Source organism: Notothenia rossii (assembly GCF_949606895.1).
Source record: "Notothenia rossii genome assembly, chromosome: 2".
NCBI lineage: Eukaryota > Metazoa > Chordata > Actinopteri > Perciformes > Nototheniidae > Notothenia > Notothenia rossii.
The window spans coordinates 69956415-69980985 of NC_136904.1; the positions used below are offsets into that span (position 1 = coordinate 69956415).

Genomic DNA, 24571 nt, shown 5'->3' on the forward strand with positions numbered 1-24571 from the left:
TGCTGATATGGTATAATGCACTACTGTACTACTTATCTCCACAGTATTTAATGTTTAAACATTTGATCCCTATTGACCAACCACAACACTATAGTGCTCTTAAATATAAAAAAATATTAAAGCTGCAAGCAGCGATGATCAGGCCCTCAGACGTCGATTCACTTCCAGGATGCAGCAGTGAAATGCCATGTCCGCTGGAGACCGGCAACACGGATAAACATTACATATTGCATGTTGTGTGATGCGCTGAACATTTTTCTAAATCTTGCACCAACTCCGGAGTCCAATATGTTGCGCTGGAGAACCCACGCTTTAAAGAAAGTGTGTTGCTCTTTAGCACGTAGACCAATCATCGTAAGGGTCCACCCTGTTTCCGGAACTAACTTTTTAGATAATGGTTCCCCCCTTAGATAAGGGTCCCGCTTTTTTGGGTTAGAGTCCCCCCATTTTAGATAAAGGTCCCCCCTTTTGTCTAGAACTTACTTTTTAGACAAGGATCCTTTAAGGGTACATTAAGGGTATTGTAATCTGGGGATTACAATAGGTCCTCTGCTTCGACTCGGGTGCTCGGGCCCTAATAAAATAATACAGTGAAAATATCCATTCTGCCTAAAAAGTAACTTTATTTTTATACTTGTAGTACATTTAGGTGATAATAATTATGCACTTATATTGTTCTGGAATGGACCATTGTGCAGAGCACGTACTTTTACTTTTTTGTACTTTAAGTACATTTTGATATTAATACTTCTGTGCTTTAACTTCAGTACATTTTTTTAATCAGGTTTTTTACTTGTAGTGGAGTATTTTTAAAAACCATAATATTTGCACTTTTTTTCCAAGTAAAGGATATGAGTACTTTCACCTCTGGAGAAATCAATAATAAATATTACTGAGAAGATGTAATCCTGAACATTCACGACAAGCTGTAGCACTTTGTGAAGTTTCTATTAAAATGCACACAGTTGACATATTGGAACATTGACATATTCCTCATGCTCATAGATCAACAAGTTGCAGCATTAACACGGAGCCAACCAGAATACATTCAGCAGAAACTTTATCTTTGTTTTGCCAGTTATCTTATCACATGTTTAAATGAAAGCATTGCTGCCAGTACACGAAGTGGGAAGGCAGCAATATCCTGGCCAAACGCTTTCCACTAGGTTGCCTTCAATCTAAAACAAAGTGGATTAGTAAGAGTAGCGACAGAAGGTATGTAGGGCTCCCGGTTCTGGGGAAACAGCATATTAATCCATCAGTGGTGGAATGGGGAAACTAAAATGTGTTGCAAAGAAAAACACCTGTCTAGCTAACCTTTAGGTTAAGATGAAATATCCCAAACAGTGTGTCACAAAATGAGTCACCTTGCTAAAACATGTGTTATATACCAGACTTCCTCTCCTCTCACTGTGAGGCAACGATGAATCTGGTGGAAAGGTCATGATTGACTGAAGATTTTCCCATTTCCTCCTGCAACTGTATATCGATTCGGATCTAAAAATAATACAGTGATGCTTCCTTCCAACCTGACATTAACTGTGAGTGCATGTGCTGTCTGCAATGTGTCTTATTACTTCCTCCTTCCTGCTATCTTGTCTCTGCAATTACATAGGCTTTTCCAATGATGTTGAATTACATTGCTGCCTCATTATGTTCACAGGCAATTGTTTGCTTTTTTTGCTTCCATGTCGGTTAGTTTAGGTTTCTGCAATGAACATTTAGTTTCTGATTAAATGTTGATGAAGAAAACATATCTTGTGTTTTGTGAGGCAAGTCACTGCAGCATTTTTCTGTTTTAATATCAACAGCCTAACATTATCTTACATTTAGTCAAATGTTTGTAATGTCCATATCAAGAGAAAGTTCACTGAGGATAAAATATGTTTTTGATTGGGAAATTATAATTTCTCTTTTTTTCAGCTTTGATAATAATAATAATAAATTGTATTTGTAAAGCACCTTTCATTGCTAAAAGCAATCTCAAGGTGCTACAGGAGGCATAATAGAAACAAACAAAACAAACAAAGGTTTCTCTAATTTTGCCACCAAACCATGAAAAGGCTTTAGAAAAAAGGCTTTGTTATGCTTTTTCGGGGTTTCCCTTTCCTGCTGTGTGTTGTATATGTTTCTCTCACACACACTCCCCCACTAAACGAAACGTCTCCATTGGACTAATTTGTTTTAGGTATAAAAACGGAGCATTACAATTTGCAGCAATGCGTGCAACGGTATCGGATGACAGACGTCCTTTCTCTCTCAAACCCTCACTTGATGTTGAGCATGTTGGCCTCACGAGTCGCAAGGGGGGGCTTGGCTCGTGAAGTGTTAGCTGGGGGGGGGGGGAGGACTCGGACCCTGGCCCTCACTGCGGGGAAACCATAAGATGAGGCCCCTAGCAAAGAATGAGACCCTACGCATTGTGCTTGTTATGCGTATAGGGAATGGCGGCCCTTCATAGTGACATCACTATGTTACCCTCACGCTTCGATTGTGTTATGTTCTCTATGTTTTTCAAGATATTGTAGGGATAAATTACAATGCATTATCTCTCAATATTTTCCTGATACTGACCAGACCAACATTGGGTAACTTGTAAAAATTAGGTTAGGGTTCCGATATTAATCTTTTTTTTAGGGTTAGCCCACTGACACACTGTGTAATTCTGGAATACATAAACTTAACTTGACCTAGTCTTAAAGTCTGCTTCTGTAAATATAAACATGCCCTTATTCAACTTGTCTGGTTGAATAATCTTCAAGAACAAGAGAACGCACTTGAAGCCAATGGCACACTTGTTTCTTGTAAATAGACATTAGATGACTTTTGACCCAACGCATGCTGCCTCCTCTCTCCTCTCTGTGGGGTCTCTGCGTACAAGCCTATCCAGCAGCTAGCTCCAGGGGGCTTGTTGTGTGTGTGTGCGGTGTGTGTGTGAGATGGAAAAGGACTATATCTATTTATAGCATCTTTTGCTCTCATAATCATCATGCACAAGAAACTAAACTCAGAATGAGGCTATATAAGTGCCTTACAGCAAGACAAATAGAGCTGCATATTCACACTTAATTCCTTTACCCAATCACCTTCTTGAACGCCTCAAAGCCTGTATTTGCATATTTAACATTTAGAGCACACACAAACTCCTATCTGAAAGTTTAGTTTGACAGCTGTTGATACGCTCCTGCTTCATCACACTGCAAGCCAGTTCTTATAATCTTATCTGGAGCTTTTCCAAGCAAAAGCGCCTCAGGTTACGCATGTTGAGATGCTCAGAAATAAACAGAAAAAAGGACAAAATGTAAAAAACTAGAGTAATTACACAAGCAAATAGGATAAGATGGATCAGAGATGAGGATTCAGTTATTACATGAGTATTAAAAGACACCAGATGTTAAGACCTATCAGATGAAATGAAGGTCTAAATATAGGGAAAACAAATGTCACTAAACAAAGCATTTAGACTCTGTGGAATTACAATTGTTCCTTTTTTGTCCTTGTGACTGCTGACATATTTTAGGGCGGTAGGAAGTCTTTCTACAGTACTCAATTTGTTACAGAAACATTTGAGAACTCAAAACATAGCACAAGATCGTTGGAGAGCAACTATTGTCAAAATGTGTAGTTTTTGAGATAAGATAAGATATACTTTGTTGATCCCAAATTGGAAAAATATTTTTGTTACAGCAGCATGTAAAACAAAGTATTGTAAGAAAGCCTGTTTGCGCCACAGGAAAATCCTGTAAGTCATTATTATGACTTAGCTATTTCATTATTATGACTTACTATCTCATTATAATGACTTAGCTATCTCATTATAATGACTTATAATGACTTAGCTATCTGATTATAATGACTTAAGCTGACTACCAGCAAGTCAAAGCAATACACTAGCTAGCTGTAAGCAACCCTGATTTCGGAGCACTCCTGAAGAGAATACATTGTTTCTGCTCTTGCCACAAGCCAAAGATTGTTATTTTGTAGCTTCCTCTGTAGTGTCCATAGCCTTTGTAATATTCTGACTGAATATGTGGATAGCACTGGTTATCAATACTTGTTTATGATTGGCCCACGTGATGTAACGTAGACACAGTATGCGTGCGCAGCCACACAGTTGAGTGAAATATGGCCTTCCTACCAGACATGAATGTCTATGTCTCCGGTATAACAATAAACGTTTAATGTAGCACGTCATAGTCGGAGTATTGATTGCCAGAACAAAACAGGCTTAGTTTAATATTGTGTGATTCCTCCAAAACCACTAAAATGTCCTTAAGTGTGAATCCGCGTCTAAAGTAGTCTTCAATTATAGTATCTATTACTTCAGCTAAGTGTGTCCCACACACTTGCTATTGTTGCTTTGGTGTAAAGGGATGAAAGCTAATTTTAAAATTGCTCTTATATGATAGTAAGTCATAATAATGAGATAGCTAAGTCATTATAATGAGATAGTAGGTCATAATAATGAATAATGCATTTTTTTCCCTGTGGCGCAAACAGGCTTCCATACTAATGGAAATAAAAATAAATAAAACATTGCAAGCACAGCTGTTCTCAGCTACCTGTCTAGTAAAATTCAGTAAAGTCACAAGTCATTTCTCTCATGAATTTCTAACGTATACCTCAGCAGCATGCCTCCGACCGTAACAAACACAGCATCAGGGGCTGGCAGTAAGGAAGCTCCTGAGAGAAAAATGCAAATATCAATGTACTGCTTGATGATGTTTCACAGAAGCAGATTGGAGGCGTTTTGAAACATTTCAGTTGTTGCCTCTGCAGCAGTCAACAAACGAGTCGTCCGTGACAGGAAGCAAGTGTATTGAGACTAAAACGTCAGAAAGGGCGGACATTTTATCTCCCTCTTGCTCTGTCTAGAGTTATTATTATCCAAGTTAATTTTGTCATTGGCAACCATCTCACTTTCCCTACAAATCCCATTCCAATCTTGAGTAATTACTTCCCCTGCCTTCTGTTATGGTGACTACAGCTCTTATCTAAAGAACTTGATCACCTCTAATGAGATTTAAATTTGATGTATAATTATACTGAGGCTTTCACTGAACCTCACCCACGCACCTGTGATAATTAAGCTCCAATTAGTAAGAAACAAGCATCGTGTAAAATGACAATCAGATGATAGAATTCTCAAATTAAAGATACCGTATATACTTCCTTCTGATTGCTCTCTACATTCAGGAATGGATTTCCAGTTCATCTTGATCACCAACAACTAGGGCTGTCAGTCGATTAAAATAGTTAATCGCGATTAATCGCACATTTTTTATCTATTCTAAATGTACCTTAGAGGGATATTTTTCAAGTTTTTAATACTCTTATCAACATATGAGTGGACAAATATGCTTTATGCAAATGTTTGTTTATTATCATTTGATCAATGACAAATATTCTCATGAATATTAAACACAACAACCTCTGAACATTACAAATATCCGCCTCAATTCAACCTGGAACCTCTCTCATACAATATAATAATACAAAGTGTGTGTGTGTGTGTGTGTGTGTGTGTGTGTGTGTGTGTGTGTGTGTGTGTGTGTGTGTGTGTGTGTGTGTGTGTGTGTGTGTGTGTGTGTGTGTGTGTGTGTGTGTGTGTGGAGACTGGAGAGACACTGTGATGGATCGTTGGAGCTATGTGCAACTCAAGGCATATGCTCGAACGGGAGCTGCAATCATGTTGCGCGCACTATCCGTGCTGAGTGTGCAGACTTTTCGTACAATATCCCACTGTCTGGCTACCTGCATAAAGTCAAGTGCTCTGCGCAGTTGTCTGCGAAATGTCGCTCCTCTGTTTTCATTGAAACAGCTCCTTATATCTGTTAGCGCATCTAGCTAGCACCAGATGCTAACAACAACAATACACGTAAGGTTTGCTCGTTCTCTCTCTCTCGCTCGCGCCACACTAAATAATACACACACCCTCCCGGTCTTCCTGATGGCCAGTCCGGGCCTGCCTGTGAGCGTGGAAGTGTGGTCTGCCACAAGGGGGCGGCAGGAGCTTGTAGATGGTATTTTAAACTCGATGCGCTCTGAAACTACGGGGCGGCCGAGGACAAAAAATACACATGCGTTAATCGCGTTAAAATAGTGGCGTTAATGTTTTTTTGCGTTAACACTTTATTAACGTGTTAACTTGACAGCCCTACCAACAACACAATGTAATAGTAGTCCAATGCGACGTGTCGTTAGATCCCACCCTAATTAGCAGCTTTTTGTTTGCAGAGATCCAAGAGATCCATAGTTTGTTTAAATGACTAAAAGCACCATGTCTTTGTCTATGCTCTTTGCTGTAACTGGTCTTTTGTGTTTTACCAATGAGGAATACAGGAAGTGAATATGTGAATCATTTTAATGTATCAACGCTGCAAGCATATATTGTACAGCATGTCAAAATCCCCATAATTGAACCTAAAACCTTGCATTTTGCATTACTTTGTGTTGCTGCATATCTTTTGGTGTTAATCTACCAAATTCCAACTCTGACAAACACAAAGCTTAACCAAACTTATTTGAGGGACAAACCAAAGTTCAGAGGTAAAATAGTTCTCAACACTGTAGAATGGAAGACATTCGATGGAAAGACTTAAAAAAAAAAAGATTTGACATCAGAAAAAAGCTAAAATGCAAAATCTTTATTCATAACAACTGTTTGGGGGAGGGGGTACATTTTTATTTTGAACTCATAAGGGTATATCATGTCTTGGCTTTGCATTATGCCATATAAAGGGCTTTGCCGTTTTAAGTAAAAAGTGGATGCTATCACAGGCTGCTAATCGTTAGCTCATTTTTTGATTATCCGGATTAAGCAGTTGACACTGCCAAATGGTGACAGTATGATCCACTTAGCTTCTTAACAGCTCATTCAAAAATATATGAGTGATGTCACGGTGACTACCTCCATATTTTAGAAAATGTATGGTTACCGGCCAACTTTCCGTTTGAGCCTCTCGTGCTTGAAGAAAAATGTGTGTGTGTTTTACAAGACATACAGGTGTGTTTATTTCTTGCTCTGGCTTCATTGTACAGTAGAGTTGTTGCCAACATCTCAACTTTAAAAAATAAGACCCAAGTTGTTAAAATGAAACTTATTTAAAGCAGTAAATGCTCTACAGATAAAAAATAACTACCTCATAAATTATGAATTCTCCCTGTGCATGGTCTGTAGCAGCTGTTTTGGCGTCAGACTCAATGAGGACAAACATTCAGTCTCAGAGAAGCAACAGACCGTTGAGTCACCGGTGATCCTGAAATTGTTCACACATTGCAGCCTATTACTCCTTCAGTTAGAAAGTGACAAACTAGCAACAGGCAGGCAGATGCTTTCTGTCAAAGGCGAAAACTAATTAGGCAACAAGATATGATGCTCACAAATGAATCAGCATCCTACAATCTCTAACTGTCGTCATTTATCACCGATGATTCAATCTTTAGCTTTTGAGCTGAATTATTTTTGACCACCCCTGCCCTATCGCCCAATCTACACCCACTTCCTTGACCTTTAAACAGTAATGAAACATCACAGTCACTTCATGGAGTTGTAGAGGGGAAACAGAAAAAGATACATCTGCTTCTCTTCCCACCAATCTCAATTTAGATTCTGTGAAGTTACACAGGTTTTGTGCATATTTTAAAAAGCCCACATATTTCAGCTCTTGCTGTGCAAACGTTGTCTATTTGATGTGGAAAAGTTAGGGAGAGTCTTTCATTGCATTTAACATGATTTAACATTGCATTTCAGTCTTTCCAATTGGTATTCCATTTACCGGGGCGTGTTCCCATTTTATGCATCGTGAATTCTGTGTGCTGAACAAGCTTGATCACTGTCACCATTTTTTAAAATATTTTAAAATAAAGCAACCTCCTCCCAATTTTCCTCTGTGTACCTCTACCAAGTGTATAAGAAGTTACGCTTTTTTTCTCGTATATTTGTCTTAAAGAGACAAATAACAATTTGTCCTCTTATCTTGATACTGTATATGCTCCAGGTTAACCTTCCTGCAAGGTTTATAAATACAATTTCAGAGTGCTTAACGTTCAGGTAGAAAATATAATTAAACCATGACCCTGTTTGATTTGTTTTATCTCCTGTTTGTTGTCTATGCACCCTTTATTCTCTCTACTGACTTTATTCTCTCAACTGATTCTCTCTCTATTTTTGTTGTCTCACTGTTCTCCCATTGTGCCCATGTCCTGTCACGAGTAGAGCTGATTAAACCAATAGAATGTAATGTTCTTTTGTTTTTCAGTGGGAAATAGGTTTCCTTCACTTGTGGCATTACTTCGAATGAGTGCGTACTCACAAGTTAGTTTTTTTCCTCCACTTCTTGCTAAAATGTTCTGCAGTCTGCTGCCTGAAATGGAACCAATCTGAAGGAAAGCACGTTATGAATAGAAAACATACAAAACCGTGGCCTTTATGAAAACTTGTACTTCTTTGAAACAAAATAGAAGTGACTCATAGATGTTATAACAGTAGGTCAGTATCAGGGGCGGACTGGGGGGGAAAAGTGGCCCGGGGATTAATTGACAGACAGGCCCACTTAATGCGCGGCATGTATCGGCCGGCCGGCGACGAAAGTATGGTACTTGACAAAAAACCCTATGCATTTTATGTTATTTTGGACAATTATTCATATAGTAATCACATTACCTGAGCCCTTGAGTTGCCAAGAGCAAAATAGTTACAGCATATATTTAGTGATTTTAATGTTAACAGATCATTGATACAATAACATTTTGACCCAATTTGCCTGACTTGACACATGGAATAAAACATGGGCGTAGGAAGCATCCTCAATGTGGGTGAGACAATTTAACAGGGGGTATGGGCAGGTGATGGACCTCACCACCTCTAGGGTGACAATCAGAAGATTTTTTTTTAAATGTTTAAGTTAAATGCATCAATCTGGTGCACTTTGAGAGCAAAATTAGGGACTAAATCTATGGCAGTCAGCAGGGGCTTGGACTGTGAGATGTAGGGTCGCCGGTTCAAGTCACCGGCCAGACTCCATTTAGAGTGTGGACTTCTACTTGGAGAGGTCCCAGTTCACCTCCTGCCCTGCCGTGGTGCCCTTGAGAAAGGTACCGGACATCCCCCTTCCCCCTTCACTCCCATTGCTCCCTGGGCGCTGTACAATAGCTGCCCACTGCTCTAGACTCCTGGTACTAGGATGGGTTAAAAGCAGAGAACACATTTCACTGTGTGTGCTGTGTGCTCTGCATGTGTGACCATTAAAGAGGGTTTCATCCCTCCAAATTCTTCTTCCTCTTCTTCAACACCCATATGAAACAGAAGTGTAAACAGATTTACTTTTTCTTTCGACATTTATTTGAAAAGCAAGTGGAGGCAAAAGTGACCGCACGCAAAACAATAAACCTGCTAGCTAACTAGCCTAAACTCAGTAACAGAATGTGGGCAACACGTTCTTCTCCACAGCCGCTCGGCCTCTGAGTCAGACGTCACTTCCCCCTTTTCTATCCTACGGGTACAGCCGTACAGCCACTCCCCCTGAAACCCGGCCCACATTTGTAAGTGTTCCGGCCCAGCCCAGCCCAGCCCAGTGGGCCACATCCCACTGGGCTGGGCTGGGCCGGAACACTTACAAATGTGAGCCAGTAGGATTTAGGTAAGCAAAAAAAAGAATTTTTTTTTTACATTTGTTATTTTTAATAATAACTTATTTTTGTTTGCCCTCCGGCCCACACACAGCACCGGCCCATCGGGGAAACTCCCGGTATTCCCAATGGCCAGTCCGCCCCTGGTCAGTACTAAGAATTATCTAAAATAAAGAGGAAGGGAATTTGTCAGAGGAGAAGGCTACAGCTAGTTAGGTAATCTTAGCACAAAGAAACATGGAAACAGCAAGCTGGTATATGTCTTCAGGAAACAAAATACACCTACCAGGCATCGTAACTTCTTGTAATGGTTTCCTTTCAACTTGATTAAATTCAGATTCAGATCAAAAATACTGTCACATAACATATATTTTTGAAAAGGATTTAACACATGAGATATAACACGCTAATAGGCTTTAGAACATTTGGTGTTGACGGACCCAGGCAATCTGTTATCTCTATTGTCTATTGTTTATGTGCTTAGCTGCTAACGCAGTCCTTAGCTTCATATATACCTAAAGACATATGAGTGAAGGATCAATATTCTCAACTAACATTGCAGCAGATCGTTTCCATCAGAATAGTTTTTTCCAATATTTTTTACTTTTGCTTTACGATTAGATTTTAAAACATTGTCCCATTAGGGCCGCAACAATAGATACAAAGAAATGATTTGCCTTCAAATAATCATGTGCAGCCAACTAAAAATGGTGTACTTGGTAGCCCATCGGGGGTCTGTGTTGCAGAGGTAGGGGCCCTCTTTGCCCGCTGTGTATTCCATTCTTTGTTTTGTAATATCAACGTTTTCTGGCTGAAATAATGTTTAATGAGTCTCGTATTGCTGTAAGATCCAGCTTCAGTGCTGAAATCTTGAAACAGTAAAACTGAATTAACTACACAAGAACGATGATTTGTGAGCAATTACCATGCACCTTTATCAATAAACCCCAGTGTTTCCCCGCCAACGGCGCCCCACCAAATTGCTACTGAAGTAATCTATCTACGGTCCCTTTTCACATTGAACATGTGCTCTTTTATTAAATAAACTAAACGCTTATGTTATTTATCCAATTTATGTGCATGTTTCAGTGTCTGACTTGTTTATTTTTTGCAGATTTGACTCGGATAACGATAGACTTTCATTTGAAGTTGTGAGTTTAGTGTTTTTGACCCTAAGAAACACTGATGCATTAATAAATAACAATAATCCACAGCTCCTCTCTCTGCTCCAGAGGATTACAAAAAATGTATACGTATATTAGAGCTGATTTCCATGAGACCTAACAACCCTAGTGAACTACTGATGTGTGTATTGGCTGGTTATCCCAGTTGGATACAGATGAGCAGAACCAAAGTGAGTCATTCTTACTCTTTCTTCACTTTCTTTCTCTGTCTAGTGAGCTGTGCATGTCTGATGAATTAGCGAAGAGGAACGCCAGCAGCGGTGCATCAGCTGCCACTATTACACCAAATTAGAGTTTTACCTTGTAGCGCTGCCACTCAGACTCGCACAGACAGACAGATGAATGCTTTCCTCAACCTCTTCTGTCCTTATCAGACAGTTGGAGACCCAGCAGGTGACTTCCACTTTGAAAGAACACCCCTGAATGTATTCCCTAATTAAATAGACAGACGGAGAGCGATAGTGGAAAGATTTCCCCCCCAAAGAAACCTCAAAATGAGCCAATTACCCCGTTAATCTTTCACTTCTTGTCTGACGTTATTGCAAAGCCTCACAATCCACTATCCATCACATTGATTTTAGAGGGCCGGGATGCTTTACAAGCCACTTTCTTCCCCCCAGGTGCTCTTAGTGTTATTATTAAAGCCTAAAGCTGGCTTCACTGCAACGTGTCATTGGCCCTAAAAGGCAGCAGCATAAGTAAGCTGTTGAACATGAAAACAGCCTGGAGCTACCTGGTTGGGCTCAAGATCAGAAGAAACACAGACCGCCAGGCAACAAAAAAGTGGGTGCACTGACAGTGTTTTTAATGGCTAGAGGAAATGGTTTGCAGAAAAAATATATTCAGCATTTTTGTATTCCGAGGGAGTTGGTAAACTTTTTATTTTGTGCAAGATTGATAGTAATGCTTCTTTCACTCTGAAGGTGACTTTTCTACGGAGCCCTGGAGGGTTCATAGAGAGAAAAATAAATAAAACGTGGCCACGTTTTACTTTCTCGTTCACACGAGATACCTTCTCGTGCGCATGCTTTAGTAACTCGTGCGCACCAGTTACCAAAGCGTGCGCACGAGTTACTAAAGCGTGGCCTTGTTTTGTGCGTGTGTGTGTGTGTGGGGGGGGCATTTGTTTATGATAGTATTGTTCGTTCCGGTGCACTCCGGCAGGACTATCACATCGAGATTAAGATTAAACGACTTTCTTTCACTTGGGAATACACATATAACTATGGAGAACCAGATTCGTGGTAATTTGAAAACAAATGCCGGTGGTGTCGGACACACACAAACACACCGAACACGCACACAGAGCAGAGCTGAGTACACACACACACACACACAGACACACACACACACACACACACACACACACACACATCATGCACCCCGGTGACAGGACATCTCCTTCATAAAACGAGGGGGAATACTCTGGTAGTTCGATGTGTGTATAGGTGTGTGTGGTTAAACGTAGCAGACTCGATCTCTATTCAGCGGTTCTAATGAAGGGAAACGCAGTGAAGTAAACAGTAAAAGGCACAGCTCTTTGCAGCTGGTGCTGCTCTTCTAGGATTCTGCTGAGTTACACATAAATGCCCAGATACACCGGACCGAAATCGGCAGTAAATGGGAGTCGGGCCGAATATGAGCGTGGGCACGCCCTATTCGGAGTGGTGTGCGCCGCAACGTCGGGTCTTTTCTACCGACCTGACGCCTTTTCTTGCCGGGAACACCACCGGAAGTCGGACAAAGGGATAACACTGATTGGCTGTTCAGCTAGCGAATCAGTGCATGAGAAGCGTTAACGGAAGTGAGTGAGGTAAACAAATGATTTAAAATGGAAGATGGAACACACACGGACGGCTATTTCACCTCATCGGTTTATAGAGTTCCTGTTCGTTTGGGTTTCCAATGGACGAGAGTGAAAATGGAAAGAAAAACGCTATTTGTTGTTTGTTTATACCACGGAGTCTGTTCTTCTTCTCTGTCTTCCGGTTGTTGCCTCTTTTGAATGATGAATACACACTACCGCCGCCTGCTGGTAAGGAGAGTTATTGCCACTCACGCATACGCAGTTCATACGTGCTCGGCTCGGATTTGCGGTGTGTTCAAGTGCGCGAAGTCGGCAAATACGCAGGAGAGTCCGGCGACCCAACAGTCGGTGTCGGCGTCGGCGACTTCTCAGGTGACTGGCCGGTGTATCTGGGCCTTTACTGCCTCCAGTGCCCTGTACGACGAAGCCAGTTCAACAGACCCTGGATATGTTTGAGTTACCCGGCTTAACTAACCCTAACAAACGCGATGTCGCTAAGCGGTCCTAAGAAGCTGGTTATCAACTCAGTAAATCAACCAGGGTTTCTCTGACCGGCTGAGGGCGCGTTCACCTGAAAGGGACGGGGTTAGCAACATTTAACCAATCACAAACATGGACACGCGTGCTGACAGCGTATCCTCATACTTCATGAATGAATAGTGTAAATAGCAAATCCTGCTTCGTAGTACAGGCTACTGGTGCCCCAGAGATTTCATAAAGTGAAGGAGGTTTTCCTTCTATAAAACAGCTGTGGGCAGCAGATACTGTGAGTCACGGACTCAATTTAAATAAAACGAGGCCACGCTTTATTAACTCGTGCGCACGCTTTATTAACTCGTGCGAACGAGAAAGTAAAACGTGGCCACGTTTTATTTATTTTTCTCTCAATGAACCCTCCAGAGCTCCGTAAACCCCTGACCTTATCAAACAACATTATTTTATTTTTTTTACTCCTAAAGGTTCTTTATGGTATGGTTAGACGCTATGGTTAGAGGCTACTTCCGTACTTTTTCTGCATTTTGCTACATAGTGTATAGTATACAGAAGGCTTTTTCTTTAAAAAAAAACGTCTGCCTGCTGCTGGAAATGGCATAGATGAGAGATATGAGAAAAATGACAACAGCTACAATAATTGATTTTTATACTACGAATTTGACCAATTGTTTGTTAAAAATAGAAGTTGTTTAGCTCCAAGTTATTACACATATTTTAACACAATTAATCACTCATTGTTTTCCCCCGTTGCAACTTTGTTTTTAGAGTGAAACAACACAAATCTCAGTCACATCCAATGTCTTCAGTGTACAGGAGAAACAGAAAGATTTTCCAACAAAGTGTATTGTTGATTTGCATTGTACACCATTTAAAACTCCTGAATTTGCCATTGTTGCCTGTTAGCAATTGTTTAGAGGAGAGTGAGAACAAATTCAAATTCCCAAAATGGATTTCTCCAGAATACGGGTTTAAAGAGATCATTGCATCTTGTTGAAACAAACTTCTTGCTATGTGCTATCAAGTGACGTAAATCTTCTTACATGTGATCCCTGCTTCTTTGTCCGAGTGTATATGTGTGCATGTGTCAGAAATGGGTCACGGCGTCAGTGCATGACATAATGCAACAGCTACGGTCGGTGTATGTCATTGTTCAGTGAACCAGGCTGTCTAAATAAATTACTACATTTCAAAAGCATGTAGATGTATTTACATGACTGCATATGTTTCCTGCAGGGTATACAGTAAGAATTGAAAGCGGAAATGCACATGTTTTGTATTGGAAGCAGTAGTATTTACTACGTCTGGATGGAATGTATGGTTACTATAATCACATAAACAGAGACAGGACAGAATCATGTTGTACTTTTACACTAACTAGACAAAGCTAAGCTCAGTAGCCGCTGGTTCAAGCTACATATAAACGTGTAAAAATCGACTACATAGTAAACTCAGCAAGAGCCAATGAGCGATTTTCCCGACATGTCAAACGTTTAGTGTTCTGACAGAGGAGTAGAATATTCTGTAACTATAACAACACAGCCTAAGTCACTAAAAAAAAAAAAATGATACATTAAGCTAACACAAAGAATAGCTACCAGGCATTTAGACACAGTCATGAAAATGATGACTTGCGTTCTGAATCACAAACTTTTAGCTCTCAGCTAAGCTAAGCTAACTAGCCGCCGGCTCAAGCTACATATTGACGTTAAGTTATCTTTTCTCATTTAAAAGTGACCTATCATGCAAAATGCACCTTTGTACGTCTTTTATACATGAATATGTGCAGTGTTCGAATTACCCATTTGCTTTCGGGGGAGCCCTATTTTTCAGTGCACATCCTGCTACTAAATATATCACACGCACGCTCTGTTGACTGGCGCAGCAGCGCGGATTCGATCAATTGCTATAAAATCACTCTGCTACTACTACAGACGGTGTCACTACGCCGGCGGCTGTGGCCGTTGTTGAAGCCTCTTCAGGCTCCGCATCGGCAGGCCTCTCCCTCGGTGTGGAAGTTGAGTAAAGTTAGAACGATATTGGCAGATTCAGATTTCACGGATCAATAACTCATGAACAAAACGTTATTCAGACACAAATTACGTCTCCTAAGTACCGTGGTAAGGTTGACAACGAACTACAATCACATGTTGATGAAAAAAAGCAAATACGTGCTTTCCTCCAAACTGGACACATTAAATTGGTCTCTATCCGCACAGCCAGAGAAGAAACGAGTGCTCAGGGACCGTCTGCAAAGTGCAACACCGAAAAAAGAGAATACAATAATATTCAATCACTTCACTATTATACAGTATATTACTACCAAACTCACTACACACATCAATAGTCTCCTGATGCTCATACTACAGCAGAGAGTTTGGAAGAATATGGTTTGGAATAATTTTGGTGAATATTTATACTGTATAATAGTAACGTCATTGAAGATGATGCCATGTTTATTGAAGATTTTACGTTCGAAATATTCACCAAAACTATTCGAAAGCACTTTCTTCCAAACTCTCTGCTGTAGTATGAGCAACAGGAGACTATTGATGTGTTTAGTGAGTTTGGTAGCACTCCACTTTATAATAGTGAAGATATTGAAGATTATACCATATTTATGGAAGATTTTACATAATAAATATTCCCCCAAATTATTCAAAGCACATTCTTCCAAACTCTCTGCTGTAGTATGACCAACAGGAGACTATTGATGTGTGTAGTGAGTTTGGTAGAAATATACTGTATACATGTGAAGTGATTGAATATTATTGTATTCTCTTTTTTCGGAGTTGCACTTTGCAGATGGTCCCTGAGCACTCGTTTCTTCTCCGGCTGCAGATAGAGACCAATGTAATGTGTCCAGTTTGGAGGACGGCACGTATTGGCTTTTTTTTAATCAAAATGCGATTGTAGTTCGTTGTCAACCTTATCACGGTACTTAGGAGACGTACTTTGTGTCTGAACAACGTTTTGTTCATGAGTTATTGATCCTTGAAATCTGAATCTGCCAATATCGTTCCAACTTTACTCAACTCGGTGAGGAGCTGTCAAACTCGACCCTAACGCCGCTTACAGCCGCCCAACTAAAAGTTGTTTTCCGTTCACGTTGTCATTTTTAGACTCCTTTGCTTCTTTGCTTGTGAATCCAAAAGCTGCGAGGCATGGCTGTTTTCGTTTTGCCATATTTTTTATCACAAAGCCAGAGTTAAAAAAATATCAACATGAACATTTCAAATACCGCGCCGGTATCACCACCGTAACCATAGCAACGTAAGTAGCGTAAAGAATGTAGCGTCACTACGTACAGATGGCAACACCCAGAAATATTCACAAATATAAAACAAATATTCAGAAACTGTAATGAACAATAACTATTATTTATTTCAAGAACTTTTATTTACAAAAACTCAACATTTCGAATCTGTGTGACACAAATATGCACGATTGTTTTGGGCTCCCCCTATTTATCTCAAAGTCGGCCTTCAGGGGAGCTCCCTCCCTCTTCGGGGGAACCAAGCTCCCCCTGGCTCCCCCCCATTTCAAACAGTGAATATGTGTCCCCGGTGTTCCAGGGAACTCACCAAGTGTCAGAAAACACAACCCTCTCTATTTTCATCCATACCCAAATCTCTTAAAAAGGGGCTGCAACGGATCTGATACAGACTGATCCAGATTTGAACACTTCTGTGACGTCACAGAAGTGGCGCTACGGCTATTGGGCCAACTCCACCAATCAGGAGGAGACAGCCACGGACATTGCCGTTCGAAAGCGCTGGAGACGCTGTAGTACATATGCCAGGCCTGTAGATGGTGCTGTTCTCACAGAATCAGCCCATGCAAAGACAGTGTTAAATTGAGCGAAATGAGGAATGGCTAAAATGCATGATCTGTTTGGTATTTTGAAAAATAAAAAGTATAAATATGCCTTATCTAGGTATGGTCCTACACTATATTATTCAAATATGGCATGATAGGTCCACTTTAAATCTCAGCATGAGTGCAAATGAGCGACTTTCTAACGTGCAACGTTTAGAGTTGTGAGATTGAAGCATATCATTCCCAAATGCTTCACAGTCATCTGTAGCACAATACAAATATAAAATATAAAAATGCTACATTAAGCTAAGCATAAAGAACCCCCACCAGTCTTTTAGACACATTACAGTCTTGAAAATGATGACTTGAGTTCTGAATCACACCCATTGAGCTATCAGCGGCAACAATAACAAAAGATTGAGATAGAGAAAGAGGAAAATGACAGGCGCCTAATCTTACACATCATATTTATATCTTTCTCTTTTATGGGAGGGATGACAATTAGGCTATATCATCCATTATACAATTGTGACAATGAGAAATGTGGAAGATATAGCAAGGCAATTAGGATAATGATGCTTGACTAGAGGAAGTTATGCTTTGTGCGATTTGTATTAATAAAGTTGCTATCTCCATAGCTATTTAGAGTATCTGGCGTTTTCTTATTATATATTTAACAACGTTTTTATGAAGAAAGAGGATTAGGGCCACATGTGATTTTTTTTTAAAGATCTGACCAAAAGTGATTCTTAGTTTTTTGAGAAAAGTCATAATTCTGAGATCAAAGTCAGAATACTCACAATGTCGGAATTTTGAGAAAAGAGTCACAATACTGAGTTTAAAGTCGTAATATTGAGAAAAAAGACTGACGTTTTATACATCCTGTAGTTTATAAATAGGTTTGACCGTGAAATATATCTTCCTGGAATCTCTCTGTCTTTAAAATGTTAATTCATTTACATAGCATATACTGTACTGTAGTGTAAAATGATTCAACTCAAGTTGGGTTATGGCTGTAGGTATTTCTTGTGACTATTTCTGAATTTCTGGATGGAAAGAAACACAAGGGGTGCAAATATGATGAATCATTGCTGGATGGATTTAATCTTCTCTCTGTTTGTAAATGTTTATATAAGATTGAGATGAAATGGAACAAATGCTCACACAGGGGAAAACCAGTAGAAATAAATGGACCTTTCATGCTCAAAATAACCCATGATACTTGGTACGTGATTAGATAACCCCTCCCTAAAGCTGTATTTATATAGTTGTAGTGGTGGTACGAGTGTCACGATAGCTATGAAGAGGTTTCAGTCCGTAGGCTGTGAGATCTGCATCACTGTGTTTAAAAGTGCTGAAGAAATTAGATGTATTTGTCTTCATTCTAATTCTTATCTGCTTCTATCTCTCTTACTGGAACTAATAGTCCCTCCTGGACTCATCAAAGCACATTACTGACCCAGAAACAAGGCACAAAGATAACTGATAATCGCATTGTTTACCTCATAACAATATGATCTGAGCGTAAATTAGATTTTTCTATCACGGGGATTAAGCTTTAGGGAAGGTTAGCTAACTGATGTAAGAACACTATAATAGGATTTATAATTGATTTAGTATTAAATGAAGATGCAACAGAGAGAGAGCGAGAGTAAGGGGAGATAACTACGCCTCTGCCTCTATTTATAAATCTCTTCTCTACTCTCCAGTGAAATTAAGAATCATTCAAGTACGTACTTAATGTATAAATAAATATACACATTTACAGTAAAAGTTAGTGTGTTGTTTAAGCAAAGGGTATTTATTTTTCTTTGAACTATGGGCATCATTTGGCATGGTTGGGCCTAATAACTATTCAAATTAAGGTTTTTGTAACCCTCACTTTTATGATTTGTTGTGTCATTAAACTGTCTGGTTACTGCTGTCAATATGAGAGAAGATCTGAGTTGATAAAAAATATTTAACAAGTGTAATGTATATCACGATTTTCCCTGTGTTATGTTTGTTTTGACTCCCTGTCTTAGTGTGTCGCGCCTGTGTGATTGTCTGCCCGACTCAGCTCGGCAGTTGGGGCATCAGTCGGACGGAGCGCAGGTTTGGCACGAAGGACTGGAGTCAGTCCGGCAGTTTCCCGCTCCTCGTGTCCAGTTGCCAAGCGGGGCAGACAATCTCACAGGCGGGAAAACAAAAAGTCAAGAAGTAAAATCGGAAATAACACGGATAGAAATGATTTCTAAATAAAACATATTAAGAAAAAAACAAGATTATATCAATTTATAAAACGGATTAGTCAAATCAAGCAATCTGATTGGTTCTTAGCTGTGATATAATGAGCGTATATCACGGGTAGAATTGTAGTTACTTTTCACAAGTCAGTATCCCTCCGCGTCTGAGAAAAGCTACAACCGTTACAAAACTAACTAACTAACAAAGCTTAAGATGGAAACATTTAAGGTTAACTTCGACCTCCGGGGTGGCCTTACTATGGAGGAGTGGATTGAGCAGTGCCTATCTCCAGAAAAAAAAGCAACTAAACAATGACATGCAGAGCTACGTGAAGAGCAGTTAGACCAACTGGAAAAAACCGAAACGAACAGAACACCGTGAAGCAAACTAAATGGGCAGTTAAGTGCTTTGAAGACTGGTGTCAGGATAAAGCTGTGGTTATAGACTTTCAGACGTCGACAAAACAGCAGCTCAATAACATGTTGAGAGAAACCATGACATTATACTAAACCTCAACAAAAATAATAAAGTGTCTTAGATTGGTTAACTTACATCACATAGCCAAGGGGTAAAGTATCTGATAACCCTGCATGAGGGTACCCATTGTGTTAAAAAATGACGCCAAGTGGTCCTCAAACAAGCATCAGCATGTGGCGAGTTGTCTTATGCCACTGCAACCATGAGATCGTTTTTTAATACATTTTAGCACAATGAGCACCTTTGTCAAAAATATCCCAAAAGTCTCCTTTTAGGCCTGTAGATGCAGTTGTTTGGACTTACCGATTTCTATATTCTTTATTAATATAATAAGGTCCCTGTATTTAAAGTCTGTTGGTCTTTTTTAATTTTTTTATCGTGTAGCACTTTGTGTTGTCTGCTCTTGACAGGCGCTATTAAGATAGACTTTTATTACTTTTTTGCAGTGAACCCTCATTAGTTCTTCTATGTTACAGCATCAATTTCCCACACACTCCCTTGTTTTGATACTGTAGACACACTACATGGGTCCATACCCTCCTTTGATTCAAGCACACAGGTATGAAAACATGTTTCTCACACTTAAATTATAGAATAATGAGAGACTAACAGCTCACTTTTATTACAAAAAGACACACCTTTCTAAACCAACACCTCCCGACAACTACCCAAACATAACCTACAAAATGCTATTCCACCCACACACTAACAGACCATACATTGTGAAAATTACTGAAGAGGTGGTGCGTGTGTTTGCCTGACCCATCTTTCTCTGTCAAGCTGATGGCATTTGTCCCATCCGTCAGCAGATAATCATTACAGCGAGCAGAGCTTTCAGCACAGAGAGAGGTCTGCCCTGACTGTGAATGGGTCTCTCTACCATACAAATTATGTAAATAAAAGGCACACAGCAATAGGATGAGATGCTACACCACTGAAGCGAAGGATCTACAAAAACCAAAGGGCAAGTTAATAAACATTATGACACGCAATCCTGTTTTTTAAGGGAGAATCAACACAGGTCTTTCTTTATGCAAAGGTTTTCTATACTAAAGTTCCCATCTTTCACACTTAATATACAGTATATATTTGGCAAATGTACTTCAAAAACCAGTTGTATTGGTTGCAGCAATGCCTAAGAACTGGACAGTCATCATGAGCAATTGCTGAGATATTAAAATAAAGATAAGAATAACAACTAAAAAGAAGGAAAAATAAGAAATATACTTAAAATAAAGGGATTTATTCGCCAAATTGTTAAAAAATAAAACTACAAAAAACACCTTTAAAGATACAGATTCAAAAGAAAAGAAGAGCTATTTAGCTTAAATTTGTATGGAGCTGTTCTGATAAACATGAGGAGAAACAATGCAGAAACACATCAACCCTCAGCTGAGGAAAGCATCCTTAAGCTATTCATTCAGTAGGAGATACTTTCCTGAAATCTGGCACAATTGTTATCTCCTCTCATAAAGGAAAAAGACATAAATATAATATGTAAGATAAGGCGTCTCTCATTGTTCTCTTTCTCTATCTCAATCTATCTGTTGTTATTGTTCCAGCTGAAAACCACTGAACTCTGGGTACTGGAGTTTTAACCCTCTAAGAAAGGTGTTATATTGCATCTGACCTTATCGAAAAACCTTTCCTCATTAAAGGTCACTATATATAGACTGGTGACAAATTCAAGGTAAAACCTGAACAAATGATCATGGAAACATACAGTAACTAGTACAGCTGCTTCCATAAAGGTCACATGAGGTTTTAATGAGTATAAGAATAACGTGACTCATGTGCTTCAAAGTTACTTCGACCTCTACCAGCTTTCTTTATGGTTGGGATTAGTGTACAGACACTTTATAGACACACTTTAGCTCTACTGTTGGCTATTGGTCCGTCTTTAGGTCGACTCCCCCTCTTTGGTACTTACTTAAATACATTGGATATGGTTCTAGTTGGAGAATAATTAAGCTTCCTATTATGTTTTTGGGGGACAAAATAGAAGTCTTGTTTGCCATGAATTCATAAGTTATACTGTGGGCGACTTTAAAACAATGTGAAACATTACCTTGGAAAACATTTTAATAGAAAAAAGTAACTTGAGTACTTATTTAAAGTTAATGCAGTAGCACTTGCCATTGACAGCTAATGTACTTATATGATTCCTACTTCTGAGTCCAGGGGGCGTCAGATACAGCCTACTGACCCACAGCCCCCCCCCCCCCCCCCTCACCAGTCCTGTGTTGCCCCAGCAAGCAGAGACGATGAAAAGGAGCTAGACATGGCCAAGAGATAAAACCTTACGAAGGGGCCTGGCGTAGACCAAGACGCCGCCGTGCATATGTCCTCCACACTCACGCCGTTGAACAAGGCTGTTGATACAGCCATTCCACGTGTAGAGTGTGCATGGACCCCAGTGGGGAAGGCTCTCCCCGCCCCGCCTGCCCATAGGCGATGTAACAACATACTGATACCAGTAAGTAAAAACCATGAATTAATGCTGTGACAAGTCTGCAGACAAGACGGCAGGCGAAACACCTTTTAAAATGCGTGTTTTCTGAATGGAGACCGGATCGATCAGGATAAACTAACCTGTAGCCAGGGCCGTATCCAGCATTTCCTAAATACCGAGGTCCAAACATGTTAGGGGGGTTCGGGGGACACCCCCCGAGATTTGGGGGATTTTCATGTTCTAGTTAGGTGCTTTTTAAGTCCTGTGGGGGGTCACAAATTGGATAATATATTGATTTCAAACCATGTCAGTGGGCTGACAATGTCAGCATAAATTATTTTTGAAAGTGTAATGCATAAGAATCAGTTGATTGTTGCTATTAATGATCTGGACATGCAGAAGAGGCTAAAATGATCACAAAACATTGTCAACATTGATTTTCCATGTCTCTCTCCTTTCAATAACCTGCAGCCTCTCTTCCATCTTCTTGAGTCTCTCTGTCTTCTTCCTGTTCATTACTCTCTCTGTCCTCTACTCTTTCTCTTTGTTCAATCTCTCCCTCGTTGTTCACTTTTTGCTCCTCCTCACTTGTCGCTCCTGCCAGTGAATTAAAAGCAATTCAGCCATTTAGTTCATTTCACTTGTTTGTTTGCATTCTTTTTGTCATTTAAATCTGTTTTGTTTGATTCTCAAAAGAGAACAAAGATGTAAGCAAATTGTGTTTTATACAATTGTATGTTATTATGACATCATAACTGCAATAGAAGTATGTTGTTTTACAATTATGCCTATTGTAAATTAAGGCTATTGTTATACATATATATATATATATAGATAGATAGATAGATAGATAGATAGATGGGGTTATTAAGCCTACATTCTTTTGTGTGACTGTACCTGCAGTTACTCCCTTATTTCCATCACTTTCTCTCTCTCACTTTCTCTCTGCCTGTCCTGTCTCTTACTTACCAAAGCTGAGCTTCGACTTACGTAGTCCTTTCATTATATCTGAGTCAGTGTAAAAAGAAAACAATACAATGTTATATCTCCATTGTTCTCCATTGTTTTACTCAAATTGGAATGAAAGAAAAGCATTACAACGTTTGTTAAAAGGTAATCCTTCTGACATTGGATGAATGTAATTAACTTTAGCTCTCTAGCTAGTTTATTCACGCAATTTAAACCAAAGTATAGCTGCAATATAAGTTATTGTGCATGTTGTCGGACGTGCACTGACTAACGTAGAGCGTTCAGACAGGATCTGCTGATTATATGATGTCCTGATGAACAGAAACAAAAGCAGCCCACTGGACTCAGATCTCTAGATACCTCATCACTCCTTCGCTGCTCCGGTTCAAGTCAGGGCTGCGTTGGATTGTTGATACATTTCGTCTTCTTCTGTTTGCTTTAATTGAGGCTACGTAGTTATGCAGCGCCCCCATCGGCAGTAAATGGAAGTACTACAAAGAACCCCGTTTAGTGCAATTATTTCACAAGTTTTGTATACACAGCTCGAAAAATATTACCGAGGTCCAGACCTCGGTGACCTCAATGGTAGATACGGCCATGCCTGTAGCTGCTCCGTCCAAACTCACAACGACTTCATACAGACATGAATAAAGCAGCGACTGTATTCACCATGACATAGACAGTCTGTGGTTTGTTCATGTTTAACTTTTGTCCAGTTTCTGAACAGATATGAGGAGCTGTGAGCTCTGAGTGTGCGCTAACAGCTAATATAACGGCTGATGTTTCGGGACATGTTGCGCTGTCGGGTGCTGACCAATCACGAAGCGTAATTTATTGACTGGCAGCAAAAACAACCAATCACAGCAGTGCTTCTCTGGCTGGCTCTGTCCAATCACAAACAAGAAGTGTTCTCCCTAAAGCAGGGGTCCCCAAACTTTTTCCAGTGAGGGCCACATAACTTTTCCCTTCTCTGATGGGGGGCCGGGTCAGTTTGTAACAGAAAAAGTGTGACGATCGCAGTGGTGCCTAAATGTAAGAATTTATTGTTTTCCAAAAAGCCACACATAAGCAAATATGAATAACCCTTTCTGAGATCAAATAACCCCCTCTGTGTTCTTCACAGAAAAATTTAACTCAGGAAATATATAATAACACTATTTATGAAATCAATAAAAATCAAATAACCCTCTCTGGGTTCTTCACAGAAAAAAAGTCAGGAAATATGTAATAACAGTATTATGAAATCAATAATACCCAAATAACCCTCTCTGGGTTCTTCACAGAAAAAGAGTCAGGAAATATGTAATAACAGTATTATGAATACCCAAATAACCCTCTCTGGGTTCTTCACAGAAAAAAAGTCAGGAAATATGTAATAACAGTATTATGAATACCCAAATAACCCTCTCTGGGTTCTTCACAGAAACAATGCTTCTATTGTGCTGTGCACAATCTTGGTAAAAGTTCAGCTTCAGTTGTCACAGCAAAATCTCTTAAATGACTCATATGAGCAGT

General features: G+C 39.7%; 1 protein-coding gene across 2 annotated transcripts in view; it reads right to left on the bottom strand.

Annotated features, from left to right (window-relative positions):
- ramp1 (receptor activity modifying protein 1) overlaps positions 1–24571 on the bottom strand; it is an 84969-nt gene that overhangs the window by 27014 nt on the left and 33384 nt on the right. The window lies entirely within an intron of this gene.